This window comes from Sus scrofa, chromosome 1 (assembly GCF_000003025.6).
Source record: "Sus scrofa isolate TJ Tabasco breed Duroc chromosome 1, Sscrofa11.1, whole genome shotgun sequence".
NCBI lineage: Eukaryota > Metazoa > Chordata > Mammalia > Artiodactyla > Suidae > Sus > Sus scrofa.
Window position 1 is genome coordinate 247,125,539 of NC_010443.5, and position 13,846 is coordinate 247,139,384.

At 39.5% G+C, this 13,846-nt stretch overlaps 1 long non-coding RNA gene across 8 annotated transcripts in view; it reads left to right on the top strand.

The window, feature by feature from the left end:
* The window catches only part of LOC110256021, a 533,154-nt gene continuing 526,480 nt past the window's right edge, over positions 7,173-13,846 (top strand). For all 8 annotated transcript variants that reach the window (XR_002337158.1, XR_002337157.1, XR_002337161.1 and 5 more), the window contains exon 1: positions 7,173-7,447. This is a non-coding gene — a long non-coding RNA (uncharacterized LOC110256021). The remainder of the gene's footprint in view (positions 7,448-13,846) is intronic.

Consider the following 13,846-nt stretch of genomic DNA (forward strand, 5'->3'; position numbering starts at 1 on the left):
TGGTTTCTAGGCGTGCTCCCTGCTTCCATGCTTGCTCACCTGTCATCATTCAGAGTGCTCAGAACCATCTTCTAAGAAATTAAGATAAAATGTTTCTCCTCTGTTTGGAACTCTGCTGATTTCCTACTATACCTAGAATGAAATTGGCATTTCTTACCTTGGCTTATAAGACCTGGTGGAATCTGACCCCAGCCTTCCTATCTTATCTCATCTCCTACATGCTCTGCTTTGCTCTGCAAGCTCCATCCCCACAGACATTTGACCATTGCTAGAAAAAAGCAAGCTCTTTCCTGCTTCTGGCTCTTTTTCACTCCATAGGATGGTCTTCTCTTGGCTCATTATACGGCTGGAGTCTTGCCCTTCAGGCTTGGTACAAAAGCTGGTTTCTCTGGGAGACCTTCAATCACCACTCTCTTCAAGAAGCTCCCTCCACCATGTTATTTGGCATCACAATGCCTAGCTTGCATTCTTCATGGTACTTGCCACTAACTGTAATTATATAGTTGGTGTATTTTCTTACTTATTATCTTTCCCTGCTCCTTACCCAGCTCAAATCAAGTCACGTGTGACCAGGAACCCTTATCTATCACATTCTGTGATGTTAGTAAGTTCCTGAGCCATGGTAGGTACTTAACAAACCTTTGATGCAAAAATTAATCCATACTCGAGTGGTCTTTCTGCTCTTAAAACCCCTCCCTAACCCAAGTCACAAAGTCTATTTAACAGTCCATCATCTTTTCAGTATCTTATTGGGTAAAACTGTTGGAGTTGACTTTAGAATCCTGGTCTCTACTCCCATCACAGCCATTTACTTGCTGTATGACCTGAAGCAAGTCATTATTCCTCTCCAGATGATCTTCAAATCCCCTCGGAGACCTGATCCCAGATTGTTTCCAGTTTCACTCTTGCTGTCCCCATGAAGTGACTGTAATAGAAGCAACTTGGTTTTAACTAAGTCATTATGTTGAGATGCAGCCTGCAATTTATTTAGGTGGACCCGGTGTTTCCCCTCTGTTTGGAGACTCTTGGGTGGTGGTAATGGAGTGTGTCAGGTGATGATGTCTGGGGAAAAGCGATCCTTCCAGGCAGCATTTCCCAAGAGAGGCAGATGGGATTTATTGCTGGCAGCCACTGATGGGGAGAAACCCATATGCCTTTTGCAAAACCTTGGCCTGCCTGAACAAGCACAGAGAAGCTAGAACTTTATAGTGTATAGTGTCTGTGACATCTCAGCCTCATCACCTCAAGAACAAGAGTTCCTCTCCAGAAATCCCAGGCTGTAAAGGTGGTTGGAGGTCAGGAAACGTCAGTTCCTCCACGTGGGCTGGATCTGCACTGGATTGGCTGCCTGTCCTGTGCCTCCTGCTTTTTGGAACCATCTGCTTTCTTCTGCAGTGTTTATCTGGGAATGAAGGAAGGGAGCGAGGTGGGTGCTCTTTGCTGAACTAAATGCTCTGTGTTCATTGCCTCACCAGATGCTATGAGAGGGTTATTATTTTCATGCTGTTCCCATTTTCCAGATGGGGACACTGAGGCATAGAGAGAGATTGAGGGACTTGCTTGAATCCCCAGTGTTAGGAAGTGGCAACATTCTGTTGTACTCACTTTGCATCTCTAATCCTCTCTTGTGTTGTTGGTCAGTTTCTGGTGTCACAGGGAACCCTGAACTCCACAGAAGGAACCCTTTTCAGGGACTATTTGAAAGGTCACTGTGATGGATCAAGTATGTGGCAAACGAAGTCCTGCGACCAAGCTTTATAACTTGAAAAATAAAATCAGGCAAATGGCATCAGATTCCACAGGGATACAAATAAATAACTGTAAAGAAGAATCCTCTGCTTCATGGGGGGAAAATAAAAGCATTAATGTGAACCTTAAGAAATATATAGTTTTCTCTGTATCCCTATTGGCATCATGGCTTTTGACTGTTTTAGGAAAGCTTAAATTTTTCCAAGTCAGCAAATAAACCTTCTAGAAGGTTATCTGGGGCCTGAAAGAGAAGATACTCAACAGTGTTTATGGAACGGTGACATTGGGCCAGACCCTGCTGGTCATTGATGATAAAAAAGTGAAGAAGATATAGTTCCTGCTCTTGCAGAGATCAGGCTGAGGGGTGGAGGTTGGGGACAGACAGGTTAGTGGATAACTTAATACGCTGTGATTCAGGTTGTGACAGAGCTGAGAACAGGAGCCTGTGGGAACAGAGGTGAGGACGTTCCTTAGAGGAGGCGATGTTTGAGATGAGGCTTGAGGAATAAGCTGGCAAAATAGGGGAGGGTGGTGTGGGCAAAACCACAGAAGCGTGGGACAGGCAGAGTGACTGGGACAGTAGGAAAAGAGGCTGGGAGAGTCATTAAACCTGACTGTGAAGGCCCTCCTTGTTTGGCTTTGGAGTGTAGATGTTATCCTGTGGTGGCAATTCTAGAAAGATCCCTCGAAGGGGGTCATTTGAGATTTTACTGGAGAAAACAGATTGGAGGGAGGTTGTCCTGATAGTCCTGGTTGGGAGACCGTCTTGAAAAAGGGCGGTGAAAGTGTAGGAAAGACAAGAAGAGGACACTCAATTGTGTAAGGAATTCTATTATTGGCAGAATTTTTATATTAAAATGGTACACTGTGATATATATATATATCTACTATATATATATATATATATATATACTATGCTATATATCACAGTATACATACATACAATGAAATATTAGTCTTAAAAAATAATGAAATAATGCCATTTGCAGCAACATGGATAGACCTAGAGATTATTATACTAAGTGAAGTAAATCAGAGAAAAATATCACATAGATCACTTATATGTGGAGTCTAAAAAAATGATACAAATGAACTTATTTGCAAAATGAAAATAGATACATAGCGAAAACAAATTTAGGACTACCAAAGGCAAAAGGAGGGAGAGGGAAAAATTAGGCGTTGGGATTAACCTATAACACTACTATATATAAAATAAGCAAAGTAGTTAAACTACTATATATAAAATAGGTATAACACAGGGAACTATATTCAATGTTTTGTAAAACCTATAATGGAAAAGAATCTGAAAAAGAATATATATATAATATATAAAATATAATCATATATATATATATAAATCCCTTTGCTATATACATGAAACACTATAAATCAGTTATACTTCAATTAAAAAAAAGGTGGTTTAATAAAAGGATCTGGCACAAAGTAGATACTCACTGTGTGAATGAGAGCTGAGTAGAGGGATGGATTTTATTATACTTATAGTGAGATATTTATATTAGGTGCACATTCACCTATACCAGCTATATAATTTTTATGATACACACATACCTGGAAATTTTGAGTTAAAATATTTACTTTCATTATAGAAAGTGAATGCGAATTATGGCAATTTTGAAGCATCTAATGTTCTCTGTGTTAAGATGACAAATTGTTCTTTCCAAATATTCATATTGAGTAACAAAGTTTTCTACTTGATTGCTTATTATTTTGTTGTACTATTACAGATGTTGTATTTGATTTCAGAGTGGAATTTGCTGTTCCATATCATTAAATAAATTCTCAGGGATATAATTTATTTTACTCCTCAGAGAATAGAAGAAACTCAGTAGTTTTGAAGCATGTGCCTGTCTTCCAGGAAGTTAGCAAAACACAACATACTTTATTGAATTTGTTTTTCCACAAATAAAGACAGTTTTTTTTTTTTCCTTGGGAAAGATAGTGTTGAAGATGGGGTTTATCTGTTGTATTTGTTACTTTAAAGAAGCAGTAGGAAGTAGTACCTGTCTGTCTATCTACCTACCTACCTGTCTATTATATATCCTTCAGAGCTAGAGAGAGCCCAGAGCTGCCTGCTCGCCCATTCTAAATTAGATTTCTCTCCTTGGTCTCCCTCATGGCACCCTGTTCTCATCCTTCGCAGTATTTTGCACAATTGTGAATTATAAATTTGTGGTAGATTAACTACAGCTGCAGATTCTTTCTTACTTCTTCCATCAGGAAGAGGTGGGATCTGTGTGTCCTTCTGTTGAATCTGGGTATGCTCTATGACAGTGAGGCCAGTAGAACATGGCAGACATCATGATGTGAGAGTTTCTAGGCTCAGCCTTAATAAACTGGTGGCTTCTACTTCCTGTCTCTTGGAGAACTTTCTGGGAACCCCCAAATCACTAGGCAAGATGCCTGATTACCCTGACAAGTCAGGCCAGAGAGTCCCCATAGAGGCAATTTGGTCAACCGTCCTCCTGAGCCCAGTTTCCCAGACCTTCTGCCAAAGTTTATGACATATTAATGAGCTGCTTTGGACCCTCCAAATAACACCATATCTGCCTGTTGAATACTGTCACGTGACCTCCTTTGACACCAGCTGAACCCTGCTTGAATTTCTGATCCTCAGTATTGTGACATGTAATACAATGGTGATGCTTTACGCCATTACATTTTGAAGTAGCTTGTTTTGCAGCAATAAATGACTGGAATAATAATAATTAAGGTTTATTTATTTATTAAAAGCTATTTCTCCTGTATTGAGACACAGTATGCATTCAATCAATATGCATTTAAATAATGAGGTTGAACAGAGGAGAGTTAGCCTAAAACATAGGCGTGGGTTTTCTACCCAGATTCCTGAATTTTTTGTGTCCTCTCTTGTTCATCCCTTCATTTTCCTCCAACATGCATCTGTGTCCTGATATTAAAATTCTTCTGCTTGTTTGCATGTGAAGCATTTTGAAGCTAAGGATACCATTTGCCTTAAGTTAGGGATATATCTTTTTACTGGAACCCATCACATGCCCAATTTTCTCAGAAAGGTGATGGCAAAAGGGTGAGCATCATCTGGTTTGAAATGAATTAAGAAGCAATATCCCTCCCTCCCTCCCTATCTATCTATCCCATCTAGCATAATTTTGCCATTTATTTGTTTTGCTTTTTAGGGCCACACTTGCAGCATATGTAGGCTCCCAGGCTAAGGGTCCAATTGGAGTTACAGCTGCTGGCCAACACCACAGCCACAGCAACACAGGACCCGGGCCGCATCTGTGACCTACACCACAGCTCAAGGCAATGCCAGATCCTTAACCCACTGAGCCAGGGATTGAACCTGCAACCTCATGGTTCCTAGTTGGGTTTGTTTCTGCTGCGCCATAATGGGAACTCCCATAATTTTGCTTTTAATGCAAAACTGGAAAGATATTCTTTGGGTTTGTTGGCATTTGATACCATACTATACACAGAAAAACATGTATATTTATAGTAGGAAGAATGGCTTCTTTGCCTGATTTGCTTTGCCAGCCAAGCTTCTGCCTTCTTAGTATCCACAAATCATAACTATTAGTAAGGCTTTCTTTAAAAAGTGGAATGCTGGCACTGGATGCTTTGTTTTTTTTAATACATGATTCTGTTTCTGTACCAGCAATTCTAATTATTATTACTGCAGTCATAATTATTATTTTGTTTGGTTGCAACTTCACTTTCCACACCACAGTATATGGTAAACATCTGGTGACTCTTAAAGCACCTTTATTAACTTTCTGTGAGAATCTTTTCCATCACCTAGAAGATAGGTCTTTTGGAAACAGCCAAGATGATGTGACTGCTGAGGTGGTTTTACGAATAGCAATTTGCTTTCTTCAGAACACCTCTTTATAGTGAGTTAAAAATGCTGTCATGACTTTTTAGCAGGCTTTGTTTGAAATGGCTGTCCTGTCTGAAAGCATATCATTAATACTACCCTTTGGCTGGGAGGTGGGTGTGTTCCAAGGCAGTGAGACGGTGGACTGAATGTCTATTTGCTCACACTGGGGCCATTTTATACTAGGTAAATCAGAGTTCTCAAAGCCCACCTGTTTAATTTATGTATATTTTTTTCCTGATGGGAATTTTGAAGAATTTAATGGCAGTATAGTCAGAGATAATGCTAAAAGTAGTGCCTGGTAATCATTGATTAATGTCATTAGTACTGTGGGTGACTCAGAGAGCAACTCCATTTAGAGAGTCCACTGGGTATAGGTGTGTAAGTGGATAGGGAAGGGGTGCTCCTATTGTCAATCATCATATTACAAGCTGTGTTGCACTGAAAGAGGCTTAAAGTTTCATTCACAATTGAAAGTAATTGAGAAAAGTTGGTGTATTAGGATTTACTTGGATAAAAATGACGACACAACTCAAACTATTGCTAAAAAAAGATAAAATTTATTGACACATGTAAATAAAAGTCTAGGTCTTCAGACATAGTTGAATCCAGGTGCTCATATAATGTTTCTGTGTTGGATGTACTCTAAGGAAGTTTTTTTTTTTTTTTTTTTCCCCTTTAACTAGTGGCAAAGTGACCTCTAGCAGCTCAAGGTTTTTATAGTCCTTACAATTTATAATGCCAGAGAATGCAGAGTAAATTCTTTTCTAAAATCTCTAGCAAAAATCCTGGGGGTGATTCTCCTTAGCCTTATTCAGGTCATAATTATCCCTGAATGAATCATTATGGCCAGGAGGAGGGTGTGTGTGTTCTAAATTACTGGGCCATGTGCTTTTCCTTGGAACTGGGAAGGAAGGTCAACTCCAGGTGAGTCATGTTGATTAGAAATGGTGGTGATGCGGTTTCTTAGAGGAACAGCCTCAAGATACATTCCCTTACGGTTGCTTATTAGTCTCCTGGGATCCTGGGAACAAAGAGTGAGATGCTTCCTGAACTGAGATTTGGATGGGAACGAGACCTGAGTCTGGATGTGTTGTGTTATTCACCCACTAAATGGCTGTGGGCTGGTGACGTTCCCTGATGGGGTCTCATATTCTTCACTTGTAAGGACCAGGAGATTCTGATGATTCCATCCAGCTTGAAGATTCTACAGTTTTCTTTACTCTAGTTGGAAGGATTGTTGGAAGTGTTCAGAGAGCTGAAGTACAATATTGTGCTGCATAAACATGAGGGGTTTCTGATTCTGATGTCCATGGATTATGGTGATGATGAGGGCAGTTCTGCTCTCTATTAGAAACAGCCCCTAGTCCTCTGCTATCAGAGCTCTCCCCTTCACTCCCCCTCATCCCCTCCCCAACACTCCACACCCCCCAGCAGCAATGCTGGTGAGAGACCTTCTGGCTGCTGTAAGGTCACTGGGATAAATGGGAAGCTTGGCCCATTGCCCGAAAATGAGTTTGGCTTAAAAGTTCCTTGCCCAAGAAAAGGAAACGAAAACCTCCTGGGTTAGCCAGGGGGAAAGAGAAGAGTGAGTGACCTCTTTTAGAAAGCACTGCAGCCCTAGAAATCTGACTAATGGCTGGAGAGGGTACGTGATGATAACTCACAGCGGCCACTTGGATTTAATTATAGCAACATTTGCAGACAATAAGTGGGTCTTGAGTGAAGCTGGCCTGATGATATGGCAGTGACAAAAGCTAATCTGGATTTCTGGCCAAAAGAATGGATGAGAAATGACAAATGACTTCGGAAGGTTTCCTCTAGGAGGTATGTCTGTGTGTACATGTATGCATATATATATATTGCTATCGCCATGGTCAAATATTTCTAAGGGTTCCTGTGGTGAAGACGGTAATGTTCTGAATTGTGGCAAGAGAAGGTGACTTAGAGAAGACGGCCTGGGTTCATGCCTAGAGTTTCCACATATTCACTGAACCTCATTTTCATCATTTGCAATATGAGGAGCTTTGTTCTTTATGGTTTTGAAAATTAATAGTTTTAAGATTAGAGTTTTACTAAGGTATATTCTATTATTTTTTTCATTCTTTGCTTTTTTAGTTCTGTGGCTTACGTAGAGTAAAAGAGACAAGATCCCTGACTTCTAGGTACTCTCAAAAACAGGGACTCATTAGAATAGTAGTAAATTCAAGAATTCTCAATAATAAGCTGTTAGTAGGACTCTAGCAGAAAAATATATGTTTGAACAGCAAAGTCAAACATTTGTCCAACTAGCTGCTGTTTATCAAGGTCATATGTATCAGTACTGTGCTTTGTGATTTACATACTGACCAACGCTATGAGGTAGGTTTTACTAAACCCATTTTTTTTCGTCTTTTTGCCTTTTCTAGGGCTGCACCCGTGGAATATGGAGGTTCCCAGGCCAGGGGTCTAATCAGAGTTGTAGCTGCCGGCCTATGTACACCAGAGCCACAGCAACGCAGGATCTGAGCCGTGTCTGTGATCTACACCACAGCTCACAGCTATGTCGGATCCTTAACCCACTGGGCAAGGCCAGGGATCGAACCTGCAACCTCATGGTTCCTAGTTGGATTCATTAACCACTGAGCCACAATGGGAACTCCCCTAAACCCATTTTAAAGGTTAGGACATTAAAGGTCAGATGGGTTAAGTAACTTGCTCAAAAAAAAAAAAAAAAAGAATGTGTTAATAAACCTCTAGTCCTCCAATCTCAAATTTGCTAATCGTCCTAAAAAGATTCTGATTATGTTCCATGTCTTTATAGTATTCACAACCCTCACATGATTATTTTCCTTTGGATGAATTATTACTTTCCAGCTTTGTGAATATTCTCAGCCACTGTTTTAGTTGGCTTTTACTGCTTACAAACTTTCCTAAAATATTGTGATTTAAAACATCAAACACGTGTTGAGATTATGATTCTGTGGATTAGCAGCTCGGGCTAGGCTCAGCTGAGTGGTTCTTCTGATATTGGATGGCTTTAGTCTTGCATTAACTTCCTGCTCACTAGATGGCTCTGTTTTTGGGGGGTGAGGGATGAGAGCAGTTGTCTTTCCTTATCCAATTGATAACTGAGCTCATTCACTTGATGGCTGGATGGGATTCCAAGAGAGATGGGGAGCTTCGCAATTTCTCTCAAATTTTGAAACTGTCATAACTTTACTTCTATTGCATTTTATTCACTCAAACAAGTCAGAAAATCCACCCAGATTCAAGGAGTAGGGAAGTAGCTTCCACCTTTTGATGTGAATTGCTGCAAAGTCACATTACAAAGTTGCATTCACACAGGGAAGAAAACTGTTGTGTTAATTTTTGTGAATAGTCTTCACAGCCATTCCTGTTGGCATTGAGCTGTTAAATGACCACAGAGATTTTCACTGTTGCCATGGAATCATAGCTGACCTGCAAGAAGAAAACAGGGCATTGTCTTTAGTGACTCAATGGAGCTTTGATTGCAGAATTTTGTTCTTTTTCACCTCAAAAGGAACTTGGGGGTGGCTTTTGTGTAACAAGGTAAAAGAGAAAATGGAAAGTACAAGGAAAATTAAAATTGTGGAAAGAGAAGAAGCCAGGAGCACAGTTAGTGTAGGAATGCATGCCTAGATGCTCTGTATAGTTGCTAGAGGTGTTCATGTCTGGATCTGGGCTCCTAGTAGCCAAGGCACAGAGAAGTATGAACCATGGCACCCATAAGAGAGTAAAAGCTAACATCTAATGTTGGATATGATAGGTCAGAGTTGGTGTGAGTGTAGCTCAGGGAGAGAGCTGCTTTTTCTTTTTTTTTTTTCTTCTCATGGGAAGACTTAGGGGGTGGTAAACTGTACTAAGCAAAATTTGCAAAGAGGCTAAAAGTAATCCAAGTCATTACATATATATTGTATATATTTGATGATAATGAAGGCTAACAGTCACATTTTACAGGTTGAAGGTGCTTTATAAATTACAAAGTCCTATACCTCATCATCTATCTGTTGTTTCTAACAATGGTGCAACATAAGTAGAGGAGATTATGGTACTATGATTCTTATTTATCAGGCAGGGAAACACAGAAAGGTCAAGTGAGATGTTCAAGGTCATATAGTAAATAAGGCACGTCTTCTGACTTCCAAGTCAGTGTGCTGTGTGGGAAATTATTGGGTGAAATGCCTGGGAAGATGCAGAGGTGTGTCATGGTATCAGGAAACCATGAACCCTTTGGGGGAGAAAGGATCAAATAATGGTAACAATAACAAAAGGTCATTTTTATTTTGTCTTTTAAAAATATGTATTATTTCTTTTCATCTTTGCACAGTTCCTTTGAGCTATTCTCCCCATTTTTCAGATGGTAAACAGAGGCTCAAAGAGCATAAATCCCTTGACTTAGATGGTAACAGCAACATTGGTTTGCAGCTCTAGGTCTCTTTTATAAAATTTGAGGACTTTCAACTAATTGATGCTGACTGAGACTCAGACTTGATATTAATAGGGGACACTGTACGATAGTGTGTAACCATATATGAATAGAACCTTAGTAAATCGAAGAAGGGACTAGCAAAATTAGGAGGGAAAATTCATGGAAGGACACAGAATTATCTCGAACCTGAAGAGCTGGCAAAGATGTGAATGTGAAGTGAAGGTCAAAGAGCTAGGCTGGGCCTGGGAAATGGTGTGAAGACAGGGGCAGGGGTGGTCGTGAGTGAGGCATGTTCAGGGCAATGGTGAAAAAATTAGTCTGATTGTATGGGACAATTTATTTTAAAAATTTAATTCAACACAGTGAACACAGGAGCAAAAGGTGAAAACAAGATGAATTAGATATGATGTGGTCTTAAGACAACTCAACAGACAGACATAAACAACCCTAAGGAAAGTAGTGGAATCTGAGATTGGGGCAGCATTGGTTGACCAAATATCGGGAGAATTGTGGACACTAAGAAAGCAGAAGCTTGGCTAGCTAAGCAAATCAGGCAAAGAAGCCATTCTTCCTACTATAAACATACATGTTTTTCTGTGTACAATGTGGTATCAAATGCCAACAATCCCAGGGATTATTTTTTCCAGTTTTGCATTAAAGGAAAAATTATGCTAGGTGGGATAGATAGATAGATAGATAGATAGATAGATAGATAGATAGATAGGTAGATAGATAGGGGCATTGCTTCTTAATTCATTTCAAACCAGATGATGTTCACCCTTTTGCTGTCACCTTTCTGAGAAAATTGGGCATGTAATAGGTTCTAGTAAAAAGATATATCCCTAACCTAAGGCAAATGATATTCTTAGCTTCAAAATTGTCAGAATTGTCAGCATGAGGACCTTGGGCTTGATCCAGCTGAGGATGAAGGAAGAACCAGAGATATGACAATACAAGGTTTCCATGAGCCTGGTCACAGATGGAGAAAGAAGACAGTCTTAATGTCAACTATTAGATAGAAACTCTGGTAGAAAGACCCCTGGCCTGCATGTCCTGGAGAGAGATTAAGTCCAGATCCCTGAACTACCTGTGGCAGAGGGTTGCCATAGTTGGAATGTGGGAGATGGCAGGAAGTGACCTTAGCACCACTGGCCTACAGAGGGTCATCAGAGCTAAAACACATGTATGTGATTTTCTTTTTTAAAAAAAGTCATATTATCTACTTTGATCATAAAAGTAATATGTGTTCATCATAGGAAAATACTTTTGAAGAATTTCTTCCCAAGATTTTTTTTCCCCTGGTTATGTGTCTTAGATTTATTCATCTAATTCCTCTTACATGGAGATCAGAAAGATGGCTCGTCCTTAACCTTATCTCTAATAGTGTTTTAGGAATCTTAGACCTGAAATCACATGGTTGTATTAAAGATCATCATGTTATTAACATTTTTTTTCTAGGAAAGTTGTAGCAATTTTTACTCTCACAATATATGAGAATGCTTCTCTTACTGCACCTTTGTCAATCTTGAGTGTAATCATTAAAAACACATTTGTTAGTTGAAACCCATAAAACCAGTATAATCATTCATCAAGCAAATCCCAATAGAAAGACATATTGCAAAACACCTGACCAGTACTTCTCAATACTGTCAAAGTCATCAAAAACAAGGAAAGCCCAAGGAACTCTCATTGCCAAAGGGAACTTAAGGTGGCCTGATGACTAAATGTAAGGAGGTGTCCTGGATGGGATCCTAGAATAGGAAAGGGCTGTTAGATAAAACTAAGGAAATGGGACTAAAATCTGAAATTTATTTAATAATAATGTATCAGTATTAAGCCAGTTGTATCAGATTTTCCACATTAGTAGTGTGTGGCATATCTTCACAATTTTTCTCTAAATCCAAAGCTGTTCTAAAATAAAAGTTCATTAGAGAGTTCCCGCCATGGTTCAGTGAAAACAAATCTGACCAGTATCCACGAGGACGCAGGTTTGATCCCTGGCCTGGATCAGTGGGTTAGGGATCCTGAGCTGCCATGAGCTGTGGTGTAGGTCAAAGAGGTGGCTCGGATCGGGCATTGCTGTGGTTGTGGTGTAGGCCAGCGGCTGTAGCTCTGATTTAACCCCTAGACTGGGAAGTTCCTTATGCTGCAGGTGTGGCCCTAAAAAGACAAAAATAAATAAATAAATAAATAAATAAAATAAGTTTACTAAAATCTACCAAGTAAACAAAGCCATGCTCACACAGACCCCCCCCCACAAATATAGCAAATGAAATAATGAAAATGTAAGTATTAATACATTTTTATTTTTAAATTTTTTTTCCTTTTTTTATTACTCAAATGAATTTATCACATCTGTAGTTGTATAATGATCACAACAATCCAACTTCACAGGATTTCCATCCCATAACCCAAGCACATACCCCCACCCCACAAACTATCTCCTCTGGAGACCATAAATTTTTCAATGTCTGTGAATCAGCATCTGTTCCGCAAAGAAGTTCAGCCTGTCCTTTTTTCAGATTCCACATGTCAGTGAAAGCATTTGATGTTGGTGTCTCACTGTGTGGCTGACTTCACTTAGTATGATAATTTCTATGTCCATCCATGTTGCTAAAAATGCTGGTATTTTGTTCCTTTTAATGGCTGAGTAATTATCCATTGTGTATATGTACCACCTCTTCTTGATCCACTCCTCTGTCAATGGACATTTAGGTTGTTTTCATGTCTTGGCTATTGCAAATAATGCTGCAATGAACATTGGAGTACATGTGTCTTTGTGAGTCATGGTTTTCTCTGGATAGATGCCCAGGAGTGGGATTGCTGGATCAAATGGTGGTTCTATTTTTAGTTTTCTGAGGAATCTCCACACTGTTTTTCACAGTGGTTGCACCAATTTACAATCCCACCAACAGTGTAATAGGGTTCCTTTTTTCCACACCCTCTCTAGCACTTATTGTTTTTAGACTTTTGGATGATGGCCATTCTGGCTGGTGAAAGGTGGAACCTCATAGTGGTTTTGATTTGCATTTCTCTAACGATGAGTGATGTTGAATGTCTTTTCATGTGTTTTTTCGGCCATCCGTATGTCTTCTTTGGAGAACTGTCTGTTTAGATCTTCTGCCTATTTTTTGATGTGGTTTTTTGTTTTTTTGGTATGGAGCTGCAGAAATTGTTTATGAATTTTAGAGGTTAATCCCTTGTCAGTTGATTCACTTGCAAAGATTTTCTCCCATTCTGTGGGTTGTCTTTTCGTTTTGTTTAGAATTTCCTTTGCTAGGCAGAAACTTTTAAGTTTAATTAGGTCCCATTTGTTTATTTTTGTTTTTATTGTCATTACTCTAAGAGGTGGATCTGAGAAGGTGTTGCTGTCATTTATGTTGGAGAGTGTTTGGCTTTGTTTTCCTCTAAAAGTTTGATAGTATCTAGTCTTATATCTAGGTCTTGAATCCATTTGGAGTTTATTTTTGTGTCTGGTGTTAGGGAGTGTTCTAATGTCATTCATTTCCATGTGGCTGTCCAGTTTTACCAGCACCACTTCTTGAACAAACTGTCCTTTCTCCATTGTATATTATTGCCTCTTTTGTCATAGATGAGTTTGCTGTAGGTGTGTGGGTTTAATTCTGGGCTTTCTCTCCTGTTCCACTGATCTCTATTTCTGTCTTTGTGCCAGTATCATATGGTTTTGATGATTGTTGCTTTGTAGTGTAGTCTGAAGTCTGGGAGCCTGATTCCTCCAGCTCCATTTTTCTTTTTCAGGATATCTTTGGCTATTTTGGGTCTTTTGTGCTTCC